Below are 15,877 nucleotides of genomic sequence, written 5' to 3'. Positions count from 1 at the left end.
CTGAGAGTTCAGATTTCCTTAGGCAGAGCTGGTATTTTGGCCAGATACCTTGGATATGTGTTGGATACGAAAACGGAAGATAAAGCCAAGCTACAGAAGCTAATTGTGTTCCCACTCTCTCCAAATAGATGTTGCAAATATATCTGCACCTGCCTGATTTGGTTGGATAGCTGTGCACATCTTCTGAAGTACAGAATGACCAGTCTGCCTTGAAGACCAGGGATCCTCTGGAGTCATCTTGGCTGCTTTCTTTTCTGTGCCCAAAGAACTTGGTAGGTTGCAGAATATCCTGTCACACATGATTCTCGGCATATGAACAGAGTACTTGCACTTTAGAAATCTGTTTAAGCCATTGTTTCTGTGCAGTTCAGGAAACTCTAGTATGTCCCCGGGAATATGAAGTTTCATGGAAGGTCTCTTGCCTGACTTTGTGGCAGAGACCTTAGCTATGTGTTCCACAGGAGCTCAGCAGGAATGTTTGAGAGAAAAGGACCAGTCAACATTAATCAGTGGGCAGAACTGAGCTCTCATGTACACCTAAAATAGGAAAAATACTGCTGCATGCATTTGCATTGTTTGAGAAAATGTGTGTCTTATACTGCAAATACTGTCTGCCTTAGAAATGTCAAGGTTACTTTAGATATTGCCTGCAGAAATCAGCTTAGTCCATAATGTAGTAGAAAGGAAGGTGTCAAAACTGGTCTGTCTAATCAAAGATGTCATTTTGTCTTGTGTCTTTAAAAAAATTCAGGCAATAAAACCTCTTTGTTGGTATCTAAGAAAACATTGGTAGTGATGTTTCATTTTATATTCTGTTCCTGCAACAGACAGTTGCTCAAGAATCCTTTGTTTTCCAGCAAGAGGTATAAAGGCTATGTTTCTTATTACAGTTTCAAAATAAATCTTCAAGAAGTTAAAAATATCATAAATATTTTTCTGGAGTTAGCCTACTTTTCACTCCTATATTGCAATACAAAACTATGCACATGGTGCACCTTTTTCCGCCCCCTGCCTTGCAAAGGACTCCTGCATCATTCTGTATTCTGTGAAATCCACAAGGAAAATGTAATTTGTTCATTTCTGATTGCCCCACCCCTGGCAGAAGCTGTATGGCACTAGTGAATGAAGCATAAGATTACCTATCTCCTGGACAAAAACCAGACAGGATGGTGTCAGTTAAGGTGGTACAATGCTGTATTGAAAAATAATATAAAACTCACTGACACCGGCTGTTAATTATCCGTGGCTGATGCTCTAGTCATCTTATCCCAGGTGTCCAATTAGGACATGAACATATCAACTGCGCAGAACTGCAAGCAAGTCACAGCTGAACCTAGTGTTGCTCGAAGCTATACTTTGAAAATGCAAATCCATGCTTCGAAAAAAAAACACAACTAAACTGCACCATCTGAGACAATGACATGCTCTGATGTTAAACTGTTTAGTTCAGTGGTGGAAGTCTGGATAACACTTTTGCATTCCATTGGCGTCACAGGAGGTATTCCACAAATAACTTAGCAATTCAGTTTTTTAGGTAGCATTTGACAAGATCACAATAAATAACGTGCAGGTCACACAAGGGAAACTGCTTTTTAATGAGCAAGCTCAATCCTCTAAACAGAATGAAACAGAAATCAAATATATTAAGCTGTTATTGGAGACTATACTAAAATGTTTATGCAAAAGGAAATAAATGAGAGTTGGCAACAGAACTACTTCACCTGTAATTTAAGCCCTTGACTTTGCCACCTCACAACCTCATTCCAATATACTTTTAACAGGCAGTGTGTAATTTTAAAATTATTTCTTTCCTATTCCATACGTCGTTATTCTCTTCTAAAGAACAGGTGTAGTTACAAGGGTAGATAATAAAAAACAAAGGAACATCACCATTATGATGCTCCCTTATTTGGAAAACTCAAAAATTAGTTGTAATTAATTAATTTATTAAGGAGAAAATACTGTACTTTCTTCCTTTTAAATGTGATAGCCTCCATATGTCTACTAAATGCATGGGAATGTATGTAATAATGCTACCCATTTGGACAATATTCAATACAGATGTAAAGCTGTACAAATTGATCCAGCAAATGAAGTCTTCTGACAAAGGCCACATTCTGGAAACTGAAGTTACTGGTGATAGGAACTGAAATTCATTTACAACCTGGAGAATTGCTGTTTCCCCACTTTAAGCAAAGCAGGGAGCACTGTACCTGGCTGCCACACAGAACTTTTTCTCTTCTCAGATATCATTTTACAGTTCCAAATGTGATTTTGCTTCTAAATTATGAAAGAAAGATGACAGCATAGTTGCCCAAATCACGGTATTTAAAGACATGAAAAAACACCAGTGTCTTTTGCTAGTGAAGTATTATGAAAGTTTGATTGTGTCTTCAATCCATGTCCATGCATAAAGACAGCAGGAAATAGAGTCCCTTCTGCTGGCCCCTCTGGGCTGTGACTACAAGCGCAGCAGTGGCGAGAACATATACCTGCAGAAAAGCAGCTGACATTTTTCAGGTTGGCACCAAGTCCCTGTGTGTCAGCCAACAGATGTGGCCAGATTTACAATGGAGAGTGTGCTAAACTTACAAGAGAGCTGGAATAAATTACTCTGTTGTTCCGACAACTGAGAAACTGCAATAGAGTTGTGTTCAAGTCACATTTTTCTCCTGGTGCTTCTCCTAAAATGATACAAGTTATAAACTCTCCATTACTAAGTTGATGAGTGTATCATTAATTCCATCGAAGCTCAAAGAGATAACCTATGTCCAAGAATATTAATTTTTTCTTCTTGAGAGTCATGTACTTAAGTATTTTCTCTTTTATAAACCAGGACCTCCTTTTGTGTCAGGAACCTTACTTCTACACAAAAACTGCTCTGATTCCTCTCTGCATCTGCCAGACATCAGAATAAGCTAATACACAGTTTTAGTGATGCAAAAGAGTTAAACAGTGACTTCCCAATAGAAGGGAACAATGCATAATCCCTTTCCTTTTCCTCAAACTGTTGTAAGTAATTTACAATATCTAATAGTTGGCACAAAGGTTTTTTTTTTTTTTCTAGTGACTGGAATTAGTCAATTTTAATTAGGATAACTCAGCCTAGAATATCACATACAGATATTAGTATTATCCAGCAACAATCATGGTTAATGAGATCTTTAAGCAGATCACTTCTCTTTTTTTCTCTGAGAACATGAAAATTAAAGCTGAATCTTTCACTAAAGATCTCCTCACCTTCAGTTTATTGACTTCTGGCAAGTCTCCCTGCTTCCAAGGATTATGGGGTTTTGGAAAGGGAAAGAAGGTTTTCCTTGTGGAAAGCTTGATGTTGCTATTACTAGTCTTTGGAGTTGAGTTGATGGGTTTCCAAACAATTAAAAACTTCTGTATGCACTAACTTCCAAAATGTGTTCACAGTTTCAGGAGTACTGTACTCACAGTTTCACAGAAAGTGGTATGCCATAGGGCTCCTTCTCACACAGTATTTTTGGCTTTTGTGAAATAAATCCTTTATGTTCAGTAGTCATGCATATTAGAACTTGGCCAGAAGAATTATACCCATTTTGTTCTTGGGGATTTACTTGAGCAACCCCTGTCTTCTTGATTGGCTTGGTGCTGGTTTCTGTGTGCCAAATTCATTGGATGTCATGTCATGTTTTTTTTCTGGGGGAAAAAAAAAAACAACAAAACATTCAGGCAGAAAGATTCTCTTCCATAGGATATGACAAGCACAGATATATGTAGGACAAAGAGTATTTAAATTCTTTGAAAATGACGGTTTGGTCTTTTTTCAGCCACAAACTTGATCTTGTTTTCCAATTTTTCCTCTAAATCAACATTATCTTTCTTTTTGCTGTTTCTTGTAAGCTTTAATTCAACTTTGAAATACCCTCTAGTACAGCTTGTTTTTCACTTTCAGTCAAGGCTTGGTCTTCTCATTAAAGGATAAAATAAGTTGATTGATTCCCAAGTGGGTAGTCACAAAATGAGGAGTTCCAGGACTGTTTTTATTGACTGTCAAAAATTAACATCTTCAGATCAAAAGGGCAACTCCATTGTCATCTATCTCTACTACCAAACTACTTGCCTGAATGAAGACAACTTTTCAGTTTAGCCACAATTTGCAACAAAACTTGATCCTTAGTGCAGAATCTGATCTGGTCTGATTGTCTCTCATTCTAAAATAGATCTCTTAAAGAGTTGTTTTTAAAGCATTTTTTCCCACATTTTGCAAATGAGTTTTAAAGCTTTTCAACCTGTACTTTTATTTCAGCTGAACACTCCAACTTTCCATGTTTCTTTTCAAATTGAGTAAATTGGTTGATGAAAATTCTATCTTTTCCATCACACATGGTTGTCATAAGACTTACAGAAAAAAAAAAACCAGTTGGTTAGAGAGATAGCAATTACATGGTGAACACTAATATCTTCCTTAAAGTAAATGAGCTATAAGACAAAATCATTTAAAGCAACTTGCATTGGACTTTATTTCACCCTACCTTGCATCTCTGAATTTAAGTTCCAACCTGTAGAATGTCTCTTAGCCTCCCAACTACCCCAAATGTAACTTCTGTTCCTAATTTCATGCTTCCTCTTCATTCAGTATCCACATGTGGATTCAGTGGGTTCCCCACAACTAGTTTACAGTAAACTATTAATTCAGGAAGCTTAAACCTAGGTCTCCCCTCTTTACCTTTTTGATGTACAGAATTGTCAGCTGTAAGTAACAGAATGACCCAATTTATTAATAATTTCATGGTAAGCAACAAGAATGATTAATTCTTCCACATGCCTAATTCATGCTTCTCTTCCCCTTTCCTCTTGCACCTGATTGTGAGCTATTCAAACTGTAATCCAGAGCTGCCCATTCTCCAATTCAATTTAATGGAAATGATGAAAAATGCCTGCAGAAATGATGCACAAAAATTGTTGCAATTTCTCCACTTCATATTTGAATGAGCATGTTCGTATAAAATGATACTATTACTGCCTGTCCAAATGTATATGACAAACTTACTACTTTTAAAATGGCTTCACGTCTGGATATTATTTGGATTCCTTTCAATTAGTTGAACTTCTTGTCAATGCATGCCAATTATGTGTCATAAATGAGGTTTTTGCCTCATTTTAGGTGAATGAGGAAGTCTGTACTTCAGCATCTAAGAACAAAGTTTTCAAGGACATGCCAAAGAACTTCATCTGATTCATAAAAGGAAGGAGGCTTTATACAAATTCACTTCAAGATGTACTTGATAATGGATTAAATCTACTTGTTTTAATTCGTGTCAGCAATTTTTGACGGATACTTCAGAACAGTTATTTTGACATATTAACTCAGCATATTCTGATGCACTCTGAAGAAAGAACATTTTCTTCTGGCCTTTTTAGAAAGCCTGAGCAAGAATAACAACAAAAAAGTGAATATGAATTTTTAGTTGCTGAATGGAAAATGATATGTAAATTAAAACTTTCCATGGACATTCTTTGAAATGTTTACAATTTTATCTTTGTGTTCTTAATAACTGAAGACCTGACAGTTTAGTTAAACATCATACACAGATTAAGTCTAAATATTTTCTATAAAATGTTTGAATTCAGGATTAGATAGGTAAATTGCTCTTAAACTTGTGATTGTGAATACATCATATCTTAAATATGAAAAAACAATAAAATCTGACTGGCTTATTGTAGGCCAAAGTTAAACATGTTCCAGAGATACTTCACAAACTTCTTGGGCCTAACAGGTTTTTAAACTGGTACTTTAAATACCACTAATTCTCATTCATCAGGATTTTTTTTTTTCGTATCTGAGGGCTTGATGCTAGCCTAACCATAAAGATGCAGCTTAAAGTAATAAAACTTACCTTCCACCAAAATTGAATATTAACACGCACAGCAGGTTTTTTATACCTAAATTGGTGTTGAGGCTTACGTGATCATTCTATGAAACAAATGGTGCTATGAATCAAGCTGCTAAACTGCTGTGCTTCATTTGACTTTTCTTGAAGTCTAGAAGACCTGGCTATTTCTGGTCTATGCAAAAAGTGCAGCCTGTCCTGTAATTAAAACAAAAGTAAGGAGTGAACATGGTATTGACCTTTAGTTTACTAGAATTCTGTAAAAAAAAAAAAAAAAAAAAGCAACAGATTTTCGATTTTTTCAATTTTCTCCTCTTAGACCAAAGACAACTATCATCTGCATGCCGCTTTTGAAGACTCTCACCTACGTGTCTGTCTGACACACAGAGCCTGTCTGTGATCTGTGCCATGGTAGTTGTGTCAAGGCAAAAAAAAAAAAAGCAGGAATTAAACCCAGAAATATAAATACGGGGGAAGCCTTGAACTTGCAAGTAAGATGGTTACACTACAGAAACAAAAAAAAATGAGTAAGGAAAACACTAGTTCTACATACAGTGCTACCTCTCTAAACCCAAGAAAAATCTCAGTTTTAATATTGTAAGTGTTATTTATGGAGGGAGATAGTTAGTTGCAAAAAAACTTATAATAAAAGAAATTAGCTTCCATAGCAACAGGACTAAGATTAAATTTATTTTAGTGATGGAAATTCTTTAACAATCCATCAGTGATTATCAATCTATGCTTCACTTTCCTGATATTCACCAATTTAAATATATTTCCTTTCCAGGTTCTACCAGCCTCTTTTCAAATCCATTTTTATGGTTCTCCATCTTTCTGGAAACGCTATGGTATTGTTAGAAAGAACTTTTTTAACTTCAGTTATCCGTGAGCCTTCTGCTTACCTTAAGAATCACATGCAAACTTTATATCTTTTTCTCCTCGAGCACTTCAGGGGTATCCAGGGTCTGTCCAACTTTTGAGACGACAGATCAAAAGTCTACACATAAATCTCTCGAGAACTGGTCGTAGCTTTCAGGATCATGATGCCCTGGTGCAGAAGTGCAATTCAATGCCTGAAACTGGACAGCACATGCATCGTGATGTGACAGGAGTTCAGCACAGAAGATTAAATATGAGAATTGGGAATACTCTCTTAGAATTAAATACCTGTTGAGGGAATTCATAGGTCTTTAACAGTAACAGAAAGCAGCTACTATCAACCATGCAGTACAGCCTGAATGCAGAGTTCCCAAACATGGGTTCTTTCAAGAAAAGTGAGGCCAAAACTGAGAACAGATGCTTTTCAGCAAAGCTAATTAGCTTGCAAGCAGCATCACAACCATGCATCTTGACAATCTTTAGTAATTTTCAACTCAGAGTCTCTGCCTGGTTTTCTCTTGTGAAGGGTACCCATGAATCACAGCACACAGATACAACATGGAGCCCATGCTATCAGGGTGTCAGAAAGAGAAAACCAAAAAGCAGTAGCTAAAGCTAATTAAATGCTCACATGTCCAGATGATTAAGTGTGCCTTACAATTGCAATCTAACTTAGGCAGTTCAAAAGTCTGGGCCACATTTCAGTCTGTGGAAGCGGTTATAGGACCGCTCCAAACATCTGCACTGTGCCAATGCAAAAGCTGTGCTCTTAGCATTTTCCTGCAGCCTTTGGCCTTGGCTTCGCTTTCCGCTGGTCTGCTGGAGTTAAAGGGGCTCTCCAAGGAACAGTCTGCAGCTGTCTTGCAGAAGTGCTATGCCAAGACAATTTTCTTTCAATGGGAAGCAGGCTTTGAAAATACCTTGTGTATCTTCAACCCTCTACTTGGCACAAAAATACTGGAACAGTCCTTAGGATATCACTCAGTCATTCTTTCCATTAATACCACTCTAAAGGGTAACATTTTAGCACTGACTTGGAAAGGTGATTAATACACCTTCAACTACAAGTGCTCTTCTGCAATGTTCTCTCTAAGTATCCTTTTCAGGCACTGCCTCTTGCTATAGGTTGACAGACTGGAAGAGATTATAGCGTTGAGTATAGAGACTAAAGAACATCCTAGATGAATGACATCCTAGATACAGTATAACTATATATAGCTATGAAATTCATTACTGGAAAGCAGATTTCTTTTTGTTTCTGCTTCAACACTAGCTATATACAGAGTAATAATCAAGAAAGGACATAGTATAAATCACATATTGCTTGAACAGCTTCCCTAATGTTTTTCTATTTTCTCTTCCATGTAAAGACAAAATACTGTAAATCAATTATCAAGAGGCTTAAAAAAACATCAGTGATATGACTAGACTAAACTACAAATTAATAGGTGTATCCACACCACATGATGGAACATTATACAGAGATCCTTGAGCAGGGACAACCAAACTAATGAGACATGTCATCAGTTCACTAAAATATTAATGATCTCGCCTAACAGGATATCTTTACAGGTACATCTTGCTTTTAAATAGACTGATTATAATTTTTTATTTTGTAGAAAAAGTATGAAGTTATTGGCTTGGCCTTTTCCTCTCCTCCACAACTTGAATTCCTCTGTTTTTCCTGTTGCAGTGCCCAAGACCATTCGGTAGTGTCTTAAGCTAAATAGAAGAGATTACAAGAAGCTTACATCATTTGCACATACTTAAATGGATACATTTCATGTTCTTTGGGAAGCAACAGAAGCATAGACATCTTTCATAAAGCAAAAAAACAAACAAAAAATCAAAATCCTTTTTTTGTAGAGTGAATAGCACTGACTTACCCATTATGAATTCCTACAAAACAAGTACTGGAGATTGGGCTTGAGCTTGTTTTGCCAGAGTAATATATTTCCATTTTCACTGTGTTTTCCAAAGGCTCCTGTTCTGGTGCAATTTTACTGAAAATAGAATATTTCCTCCAAATTCCAGCCTTCCCAATTATGTTTTTCCAGTGCCTTAAACCTCCTTCAGAAAATTAGGCATCTGCATGCTTCCATCAAACAGCAGTGGAAAGGCCTAGAAGAAATGTCTGAATTTCAGAAGAGCAGCAAGTTGCCTGAATACCTCCCTACCCTTGAAGCCAGGTGTTTTAATTGGTACCTGAGGCATTTGATACAAAATTCACTAATTAATACAATTAAATAATAATGATCTTGACCCTTTTAATCTAATGCTTGTGAAAAATATTGCCTTGTTCTAGTTTAGTATTAGTTTCAAGGAAAAGTAGTTTACTAGCTGTCTTCTCTGCATACCCTGTGAATGAGGCTAAGAGTAACAGGAATGTTTCAGTGTCTATATACTTTTGAAAGTAGTTTTCTACATTTTTCATGGTGACAATCCAAGCCTAGTATCACATGGCTGTTAGGGCCAATTTATTTTTTCCCTCTTTGCCGCCATTGTGGGTATTATTCAAGAAAGCAAAACCAAAATTCTGCTTTGCAGTTTCCTTGCACCTGTCCCCTTTCTACAGTATTTCCTTCTGTGAGAGGAAACACGAGTGCATGGCTTTTGCTTGGAGCCCAGGAGGAAATGTTATGATGCAGCTTTTCTGGAAATCTATTCAGGGCAGACTGAACAAGCCGGGCTAAAAAATGTTAGGAAATATGTTTTTCCTGTCTGAAGAAAATGAACCAAAGTGTCCTCCCAAGTATTACATTTGGAGGCTGTAACTGGGAGTATTGCTGAATGGGATGCACCATGAGTAGCAATATTCAGGCCTTCAGTCTATTTTTGGATATTGGTCGCTGATAACAATAGTTTGAGAACTCAAATTGATGCTGCAGGTTGCCAAGTAGTACTCTGCAATGCCACTAGTCTGTGATGGTTTTTGCATTACCTTTAAAGCCACTGCTGGGAGAGACACCACACTGCTGGCTAGTAGTGTCATTTCTGCAAATCCTGGTTCAGAAATGGAGCAAGCCGCCAAATGCCTCCAAGCATGCCAGCACTATAAAGTACTTTGTTTGCTTGCCTCTTTGGCTCCCCCATTTCTCCCTGAAATCTTATTTCAACTCAGGAGCACATGCACTTCACATAGGTATCTGAATTAATTTCCAGCTGCTCCTAGCACATGCCTTCTATGCAACAGTCCTGGATGCCAAGACAATGTGAAGGCCCAGACGTAACATTACTCCCACCCTTGCCCAGATCTCTTCCCCTTTCCCCATACCAAAAAAATAGCCACCTATTTTTAGTGAATATGGCCCCAGTTGCAGAAAGCACTGAATATAAAATCACTTTTGCCAAAGCAGAGAGAGTGCAGGAGCCAGTGCTGCAGTAACTCCTACCAAAGTCCCTGAGGATTCAGACTTTACCCTGCTGTAGAGGACACACCGGTGTGGGCAACAGCATTTGTTTCCCAAGAACAGAAGAATACTTGAAAGGCCCTGGGAACATCCTGTGTAAAACTGTGGTAAACAGTTTTTGGTTTGGGACTTCTTTTATGACCTAGCATAACAGAAAAGAGCATCAGAGAGAGATGCTGCAATTTTATATGAGGCAATGAAGAGTAACTATTACTTTGTAAAACATAACATTGCTTTTCTGTCTGACAGTGTGTTTGTCTCATCAATGGCGGGTCATTTTATAGAGCATTTTATGATGACTGTAGATCTCGTGCTGCTTAGGACAGACACCATTCCTGCCTGTTGTCACTTTTCCAGTTTCTCTATCCTTTTCATGGAGGAAGGTAAAGGTATAGCCAAGGGGAGAAACACCACTTCTACCCATCCTGTCAATTCAAGCCATGTCATTTTCAAAACCTCAGTATTTCCACAGTGGTAAAACTGCTTTTCCATATTTTCCACCCATGTAGTTCTGCATACTCGAAATGCCTAAAAGTTTCAAGTCATAGCTTGTGAGAAAATTATTCCTCACCTGCCTCTTAATTTCTGAGGAATTTGGGATTCCTCCTCCAATAGCTATTCACATTCAGTGAGGGAGAGAAGGCACTAAGAATGAGAAAAACATATCTTTAAGGAAACATTCAGCATTTTGGATCAACACAGAACTCTAAAACAAGTTCTGCAGATACTGACTCCAAAGCAGTGGGGGGATGAACGCCACAATAAGGAATTAATTGCCCTGGGCCTCCCCAACATAAGTTTGTGTAAAGTGGTGATTTTGTTTGATGATGAGGAAGACATAATGAAACAGAGCAAAGATAAACATAAGACTATTTTTATGATGGCAGAAGAGTAGAAAAAGTTTCTATTGACTGAACCTAGGCCTCAAACCACCAGCATTTTTCCTTTCTGGAATGTATCTGCTGTCACAGAAAGAAATACGGGAGGAAGTGGAAGCAAAGTTGTAAATGATCACCAAAGCCTGGCTTGAAGACCACTGCAGTAAAGAGAAGGATGAAGTGTCACTGCCACACTGTAGGTGTCTGCTCAAAAAATGACCTGAAAATCCTCACTGCTTTGGGTTGGATCCACGAAGTGTAAATCCAAACAGGAAATGCAGCTTGAAATCACATCATCCAAACAATCACAAGGGCCTAGATACATTATAAATGGTAGAGAAAAAAGAAATTATACAAACAAAAGGAGTGTTATCCTCAAACATTTCTTCATCTTAGCGTGACTTGAGGGAACTGCACACAGTCCAAAACCAAAATAAATCTTGCATTTATTTTCTATTCCAGGCTTCATATGCTTTCTTAAAAAGCAGGAAAAAGTAAATGTATTTTAATCACTGAGCTTACACATGACAGAAGAGTATATATTCATAATTATAATCCCATTAAAAAATCTAACCAGGGAATACACCTTCTAATGAGTTTTCTAGGTGGGATTCTTAATGCTCCTGGTTACACTGAGATAATGTCCTGGAATAAAGGTACGTAGCACATGTTCCTTGTGGTAAGCTTAGCACTGCAGAAGGCTGTTGGACTGTTTTGGAAATTGCCTGGCAAACCCATTCTTCTCTTCTGGATTTAGAATAATTTACTCTGCTTTTGCCTTTATTTATTTATTTATGTATTGTTGTTCTGCATTATATGAATGCCAGATATGAATGTTGCCTGAAATGTTAATCTAACTTTACTTGATCCATGTTTTTCTTAAAGTTCCCTTCCTTTCCATCCATTTTGGACAGCTAGCAGACATGAGTAAACAAATACTTTTGCTTACGGAAAAGTTACTTTTATGGCTATTTATAACTTACAGTCTCCAACACAGTGAGTGAATTATTCAAGCACAATATAGCATAATATAACCGATCTGGTGCCTGTTGTTTTGCAATGAACTCTCCTAATTTTCTGTGTCTGTTCTCTCTCCTGTAGCAAAGAAGTCATTAAGACAGCCTGATAATGACTGAAAATAGCGGTGGGATACCTTCTGCATTTAAGAATTGAATTCTGTTTAATTCTTGCCCTTTCTCTTACCAAATCTTTATTTATAACCACAAGTACAGCAACAAAAGAAAGAATAAAGAATCTCTCAAACCACTCCCAAAACTCAGGGCCTGTCATTAAGCTTCCCTACCAAGTAAATGGGAGCGTGATTTCAAATGCCCATATTGGGATTAGAATTTATGAACAGCTTCATAAGATAGTTTCAATATGAAAGAAAAGCTTTTAGTCATTTAACCAGATGAAATTCAAAAAATGCTCAACTACAGCTGCATACTTTATGCCAGTTTTTCCTACCCACATGGAGCAGAAAGGAGAAAATAAATGCCAGGTTTTGTTCATCATATGCCTTGGATAGTTCAGTGCTTTTTTACTTGTGACTTCAGACCTGATAGAGATGAATGTTTGTTCTGACGGACAGGCTGTTTGCTCTTCTTGTCAGCAGAGCTACTGGAAATGTCTTTTTAATTTTACCACCTGTGCAAACCTTACCACAGATGCAAACCAAAACTTATGCAAGAACATTCTTAGTGCTTTATTAGGACCACTGTGCCAAAAGACTGCTCCTGGTGTGAAAAGGGCAAGTTCAATGAGAGAAGCCCCCTTGGAACTCAGAAGCATAAAGAAAGAGAACAGAGGAGAACTGATGTGTGTGGGGTCACAGCCCAAGTCTGAAGTGGCACACTGCATTTCATTTCAATAATTGCTGAAAGCAGGACAACATGGACCGGTTGAATATCTGCAGGACGACTTAATTCACTGTTGAACTCTATGAAAAACCTTAACTTGACTTGCATCCATTTACTTGCTTAATTTTGGAATATTGGGCCAGATCCAGCTGAGATCTTGGCACATCTCATCATGCTGCCGGGATGTAATAAATAAAAAGGATGCAAGTCCTGAGCAAAAACATTCCTCATCACGCTCTGTATATGCAGAAAAGCAGAGCTGGGGGCCAAGCCTATGGAAAAAAATACATCTATCTTTTGCTTCCAAACTCCTGCTCCCACTGCCATCCTTACTAAGAACTCAAACTTCCAACCTCAGAGACCTCTGCTAATCTGTGAAACCTTTCTGCTATTTTTTTTCCTATTTCCTAGGTATTCTTGAGGCTTTCTTTCTACATTTTCTCAGATTTGCTTCAAACAATGCCATGGGGGGGAAGGGGTGTTCAAAATAAAGCTCAAGAAAGAATAGCTCATTCTATGAGCAGCGCTGGCTTTCAAAAACCTGCATGGTTTAAAATACACAAACAGATCCTGAGCAGAACGTTATCTCCGTACAAGTGCAAGAAATGAGATCATTTGACATTGATAACCTATGATTTTACAAGTTCTAAGCGTAACTCAGGCTATTAACCAGTGCCATAAGATGGCTAAATGGGAAAGATTCCTGTGAGTAATACAGCATTAGAGAGTACAGTATTTAAAAAAAAAAATTCAGACCAAAAAAGGAATAGCATGAAAAGTGGCACGTTGTAGACAGTTGGCCATAATGCTCTCAGAAGTAGTTGCATAAAGCAAATAGGAATGCAAAGAGACTCAAACAGAAAATATTCTTCCTTTGTGGAGGAGACAGCACTAGCGAGCCACATACATTCTAATACTGAATGCTTCCATCAGCTCCAAACCACCGTCCTCACTATGAAATAACAAGCTAGATGGGCCTTTGGAAAGCAGTATGGAGAATTGAGCATGTTACAACATATGCTTAGGAACCCTGTAACACAAACCTGCTGGCAGAGCCTTAAAAATGTCAGCCACTTTGTTAACAAACAAACAAAAAAAGGGTGTAAAGTCTCCTCGACATGCAGCGTTGGGCCTGATAACAAAGTACTGCATTTGTAAAGATAGGCAAGTCTTTATAGAGAAGCCTCCGAAGTGCTTCCAAATCACGCAGCTAACTAACCTCCCTTAATTTTAGGGCAAACAGGCATTTACTATTACAAGATTCCTTTACAGGATTTCGATTGTCTCTGCAACCCAAAACAATATTAATTCCTTCCAAACCAAAATAATTTCATTTTCATTGTCCTCAAGATCCTTGGGTCCTTTCTAGATGAAACACGTTTTTCTGTTTCGGTTCGTCTATGGATATTTATGTATTGTTTTAGGGTAGAGGTTTTATTGGAGGCATTGGAGATGAAAAGGACTTACTTAGTCATTTAGGACTGACTTAGTCACAAGTATGGTCCTGCAGTTCAGCCCATTGTCAAGTGACCTTGTTTCTTGCTGTATTTCCCCATGTTGCTGTCACCTAGAATTCATAATAGCAAAGTTCCCCTGAGACTAACAACGGAGTCTCCTTTATCATCCTTTTCCTTCTGTCCTTTGACATTGACTATTTGTCCCTTACCCTCTTCTGCATGGTTTCATATTTGAAAGATGTTGGTTTATATATTTAATTTCTGCTTTTCCTGACAGATGTGTTAACAGTGTATCACTTTCCCTCTATGGACAGAAGTATTAATAACACCAGATGGTACCCAGCAGTGTTACAATTTTTGTGTAGCTGCCAGAGCCTCCATTACCCATTGAGAATACCTGTTTCTTACAGGGAGCAGGGAAGACTGAGACCTTTAGTATTGATTATGAAAAGTTTCTCTTTATATAAAGAGATAAACTCAGAGGGAACCAATTCTCTTTATTTATCTTTAAGGAACAAAAAATGCCATCAAGTCGTTGAAATGCGCATATTACAGTCCTACAATTATGTGAGTCTGGAACCCGTGGTGTGGAAAGAGGCTCATTAACAGACAGTTCGCAGGAGGAGTAAATTCCTGCTGACTGGTGCATGTTTTCTGAAATGTGGGTTACAACTGCAGCCCCTGACTGAGTCATAGGGATAGTACTGAAATGCTAGTGCTAAAAAAGCATTATAATGTATCAGTGAGCAGCAATATGAGACCCGTCTTTCACTGATAGTGTTTAAACACAAGAAGTTTTAAAGGTACTTACTGAAGACAGCACGAGGGCCTTTCAGCCTGTTTCTTTTGCTTCTTGGTTGCATATCTTGGCAGCTCCCAAAGCCTTTCTTGATAGATCTGAGAATGAAAATCCAAAATTAATCCATTCAGAATTGAAATCACAATAACCTGTTGCTCCAGTCACACAAACTGTTTGCCCTTTATTGTCTATTGTTTTAGAAAAAGGTTACAGCTTTTTAAAGTGCATTTTTATTTTATCATGGCATGCTTTGATGATTTTAAAATGTATTTCAGACACTGAATGGCCTATGCTAATAGCTTAATTGATTAGCTGACTTTCTCTTCAATGATCTACTTGTTTAACTAATTCCTAGGTTGTAACACGTTTGTCAATACCAACCTCCCTACTCCTTAAATTAAAAATGATAGCCGAAGTAAAGACAGCAGTTCCCACCTTTCATTTTGCTATTGACTCTACATTGGATTTCAGACTGAAGGTAAGATAACTGAACAGTTTTAGTTTTGTGTTTATCGATTAATCCCTTTCCATTAGGTTTTCACATGTCTTATGTGTTCAGTTGGTTCTTCCTTTCGCACGTATGTTTTAAAATTCCCTGCCATATTTTCCTTCCAAATGACATAATTACTTCAGGATGTCTTTACTTGTTTCGTTATTTTTGCTCGAAACAGTGAAAATATACTTAAACAGCTCCTTGGCAGCCATATATATATATATATCATACTGACTCA

At 37.7% G+C, this 15,877-nt stretch overlaps 1 long non-coding RNA gene across 2 annotated transcripts; it reads right to left on the bottom strand.

Annotated features, from left to right (window-relative positions):
* Positions 1 to 1,653: 1,653 nt before the first annotated feature.
* Positions 1,654 to 15,667, bottom strand: LOC139828365 (uncharacterized). Of its 2 annotated transcripts, XR_011739880.1 has the most exons (6): positions 15,582 to 15,667; positions 15,159 to 15,244; positions 8,630 to 8,864; positions 6,767 to 6,943; positions 5,871 to 6,062; positions 1,654 to 3,669 (listed from the first exon to the last, which is right to left on the bottom strand). It is a non-coding gene; the product is annotated as an uncharacterized lncRNA (long non-coding RNA). The 2 variants fall into 2 exon arrangements; XR_011739879.1 differs by lacking the exon at positions 5,871 to 6,062.
* Between the last annotated feature and the right edge of the window lie 210 nt (positions 15,668 to 15,877).

This window comes from Patagioenas fasciata, chromosome 7, assembly GCF_037038585.1.
Source record: "Patagioenas fasciata isolate bPatFas1 chromosome 7, bPatFas1.hap1, whole genome shotgun sequence".
NCBI lineage: Eukaryota > Metazoa > Chordata > Aves > Columbiformes > Columbidae > Patagioenas > Patagioenas fasciata.
This window is presented reverse-complemented; position numbering and strand designations above follow the sequence as displayed.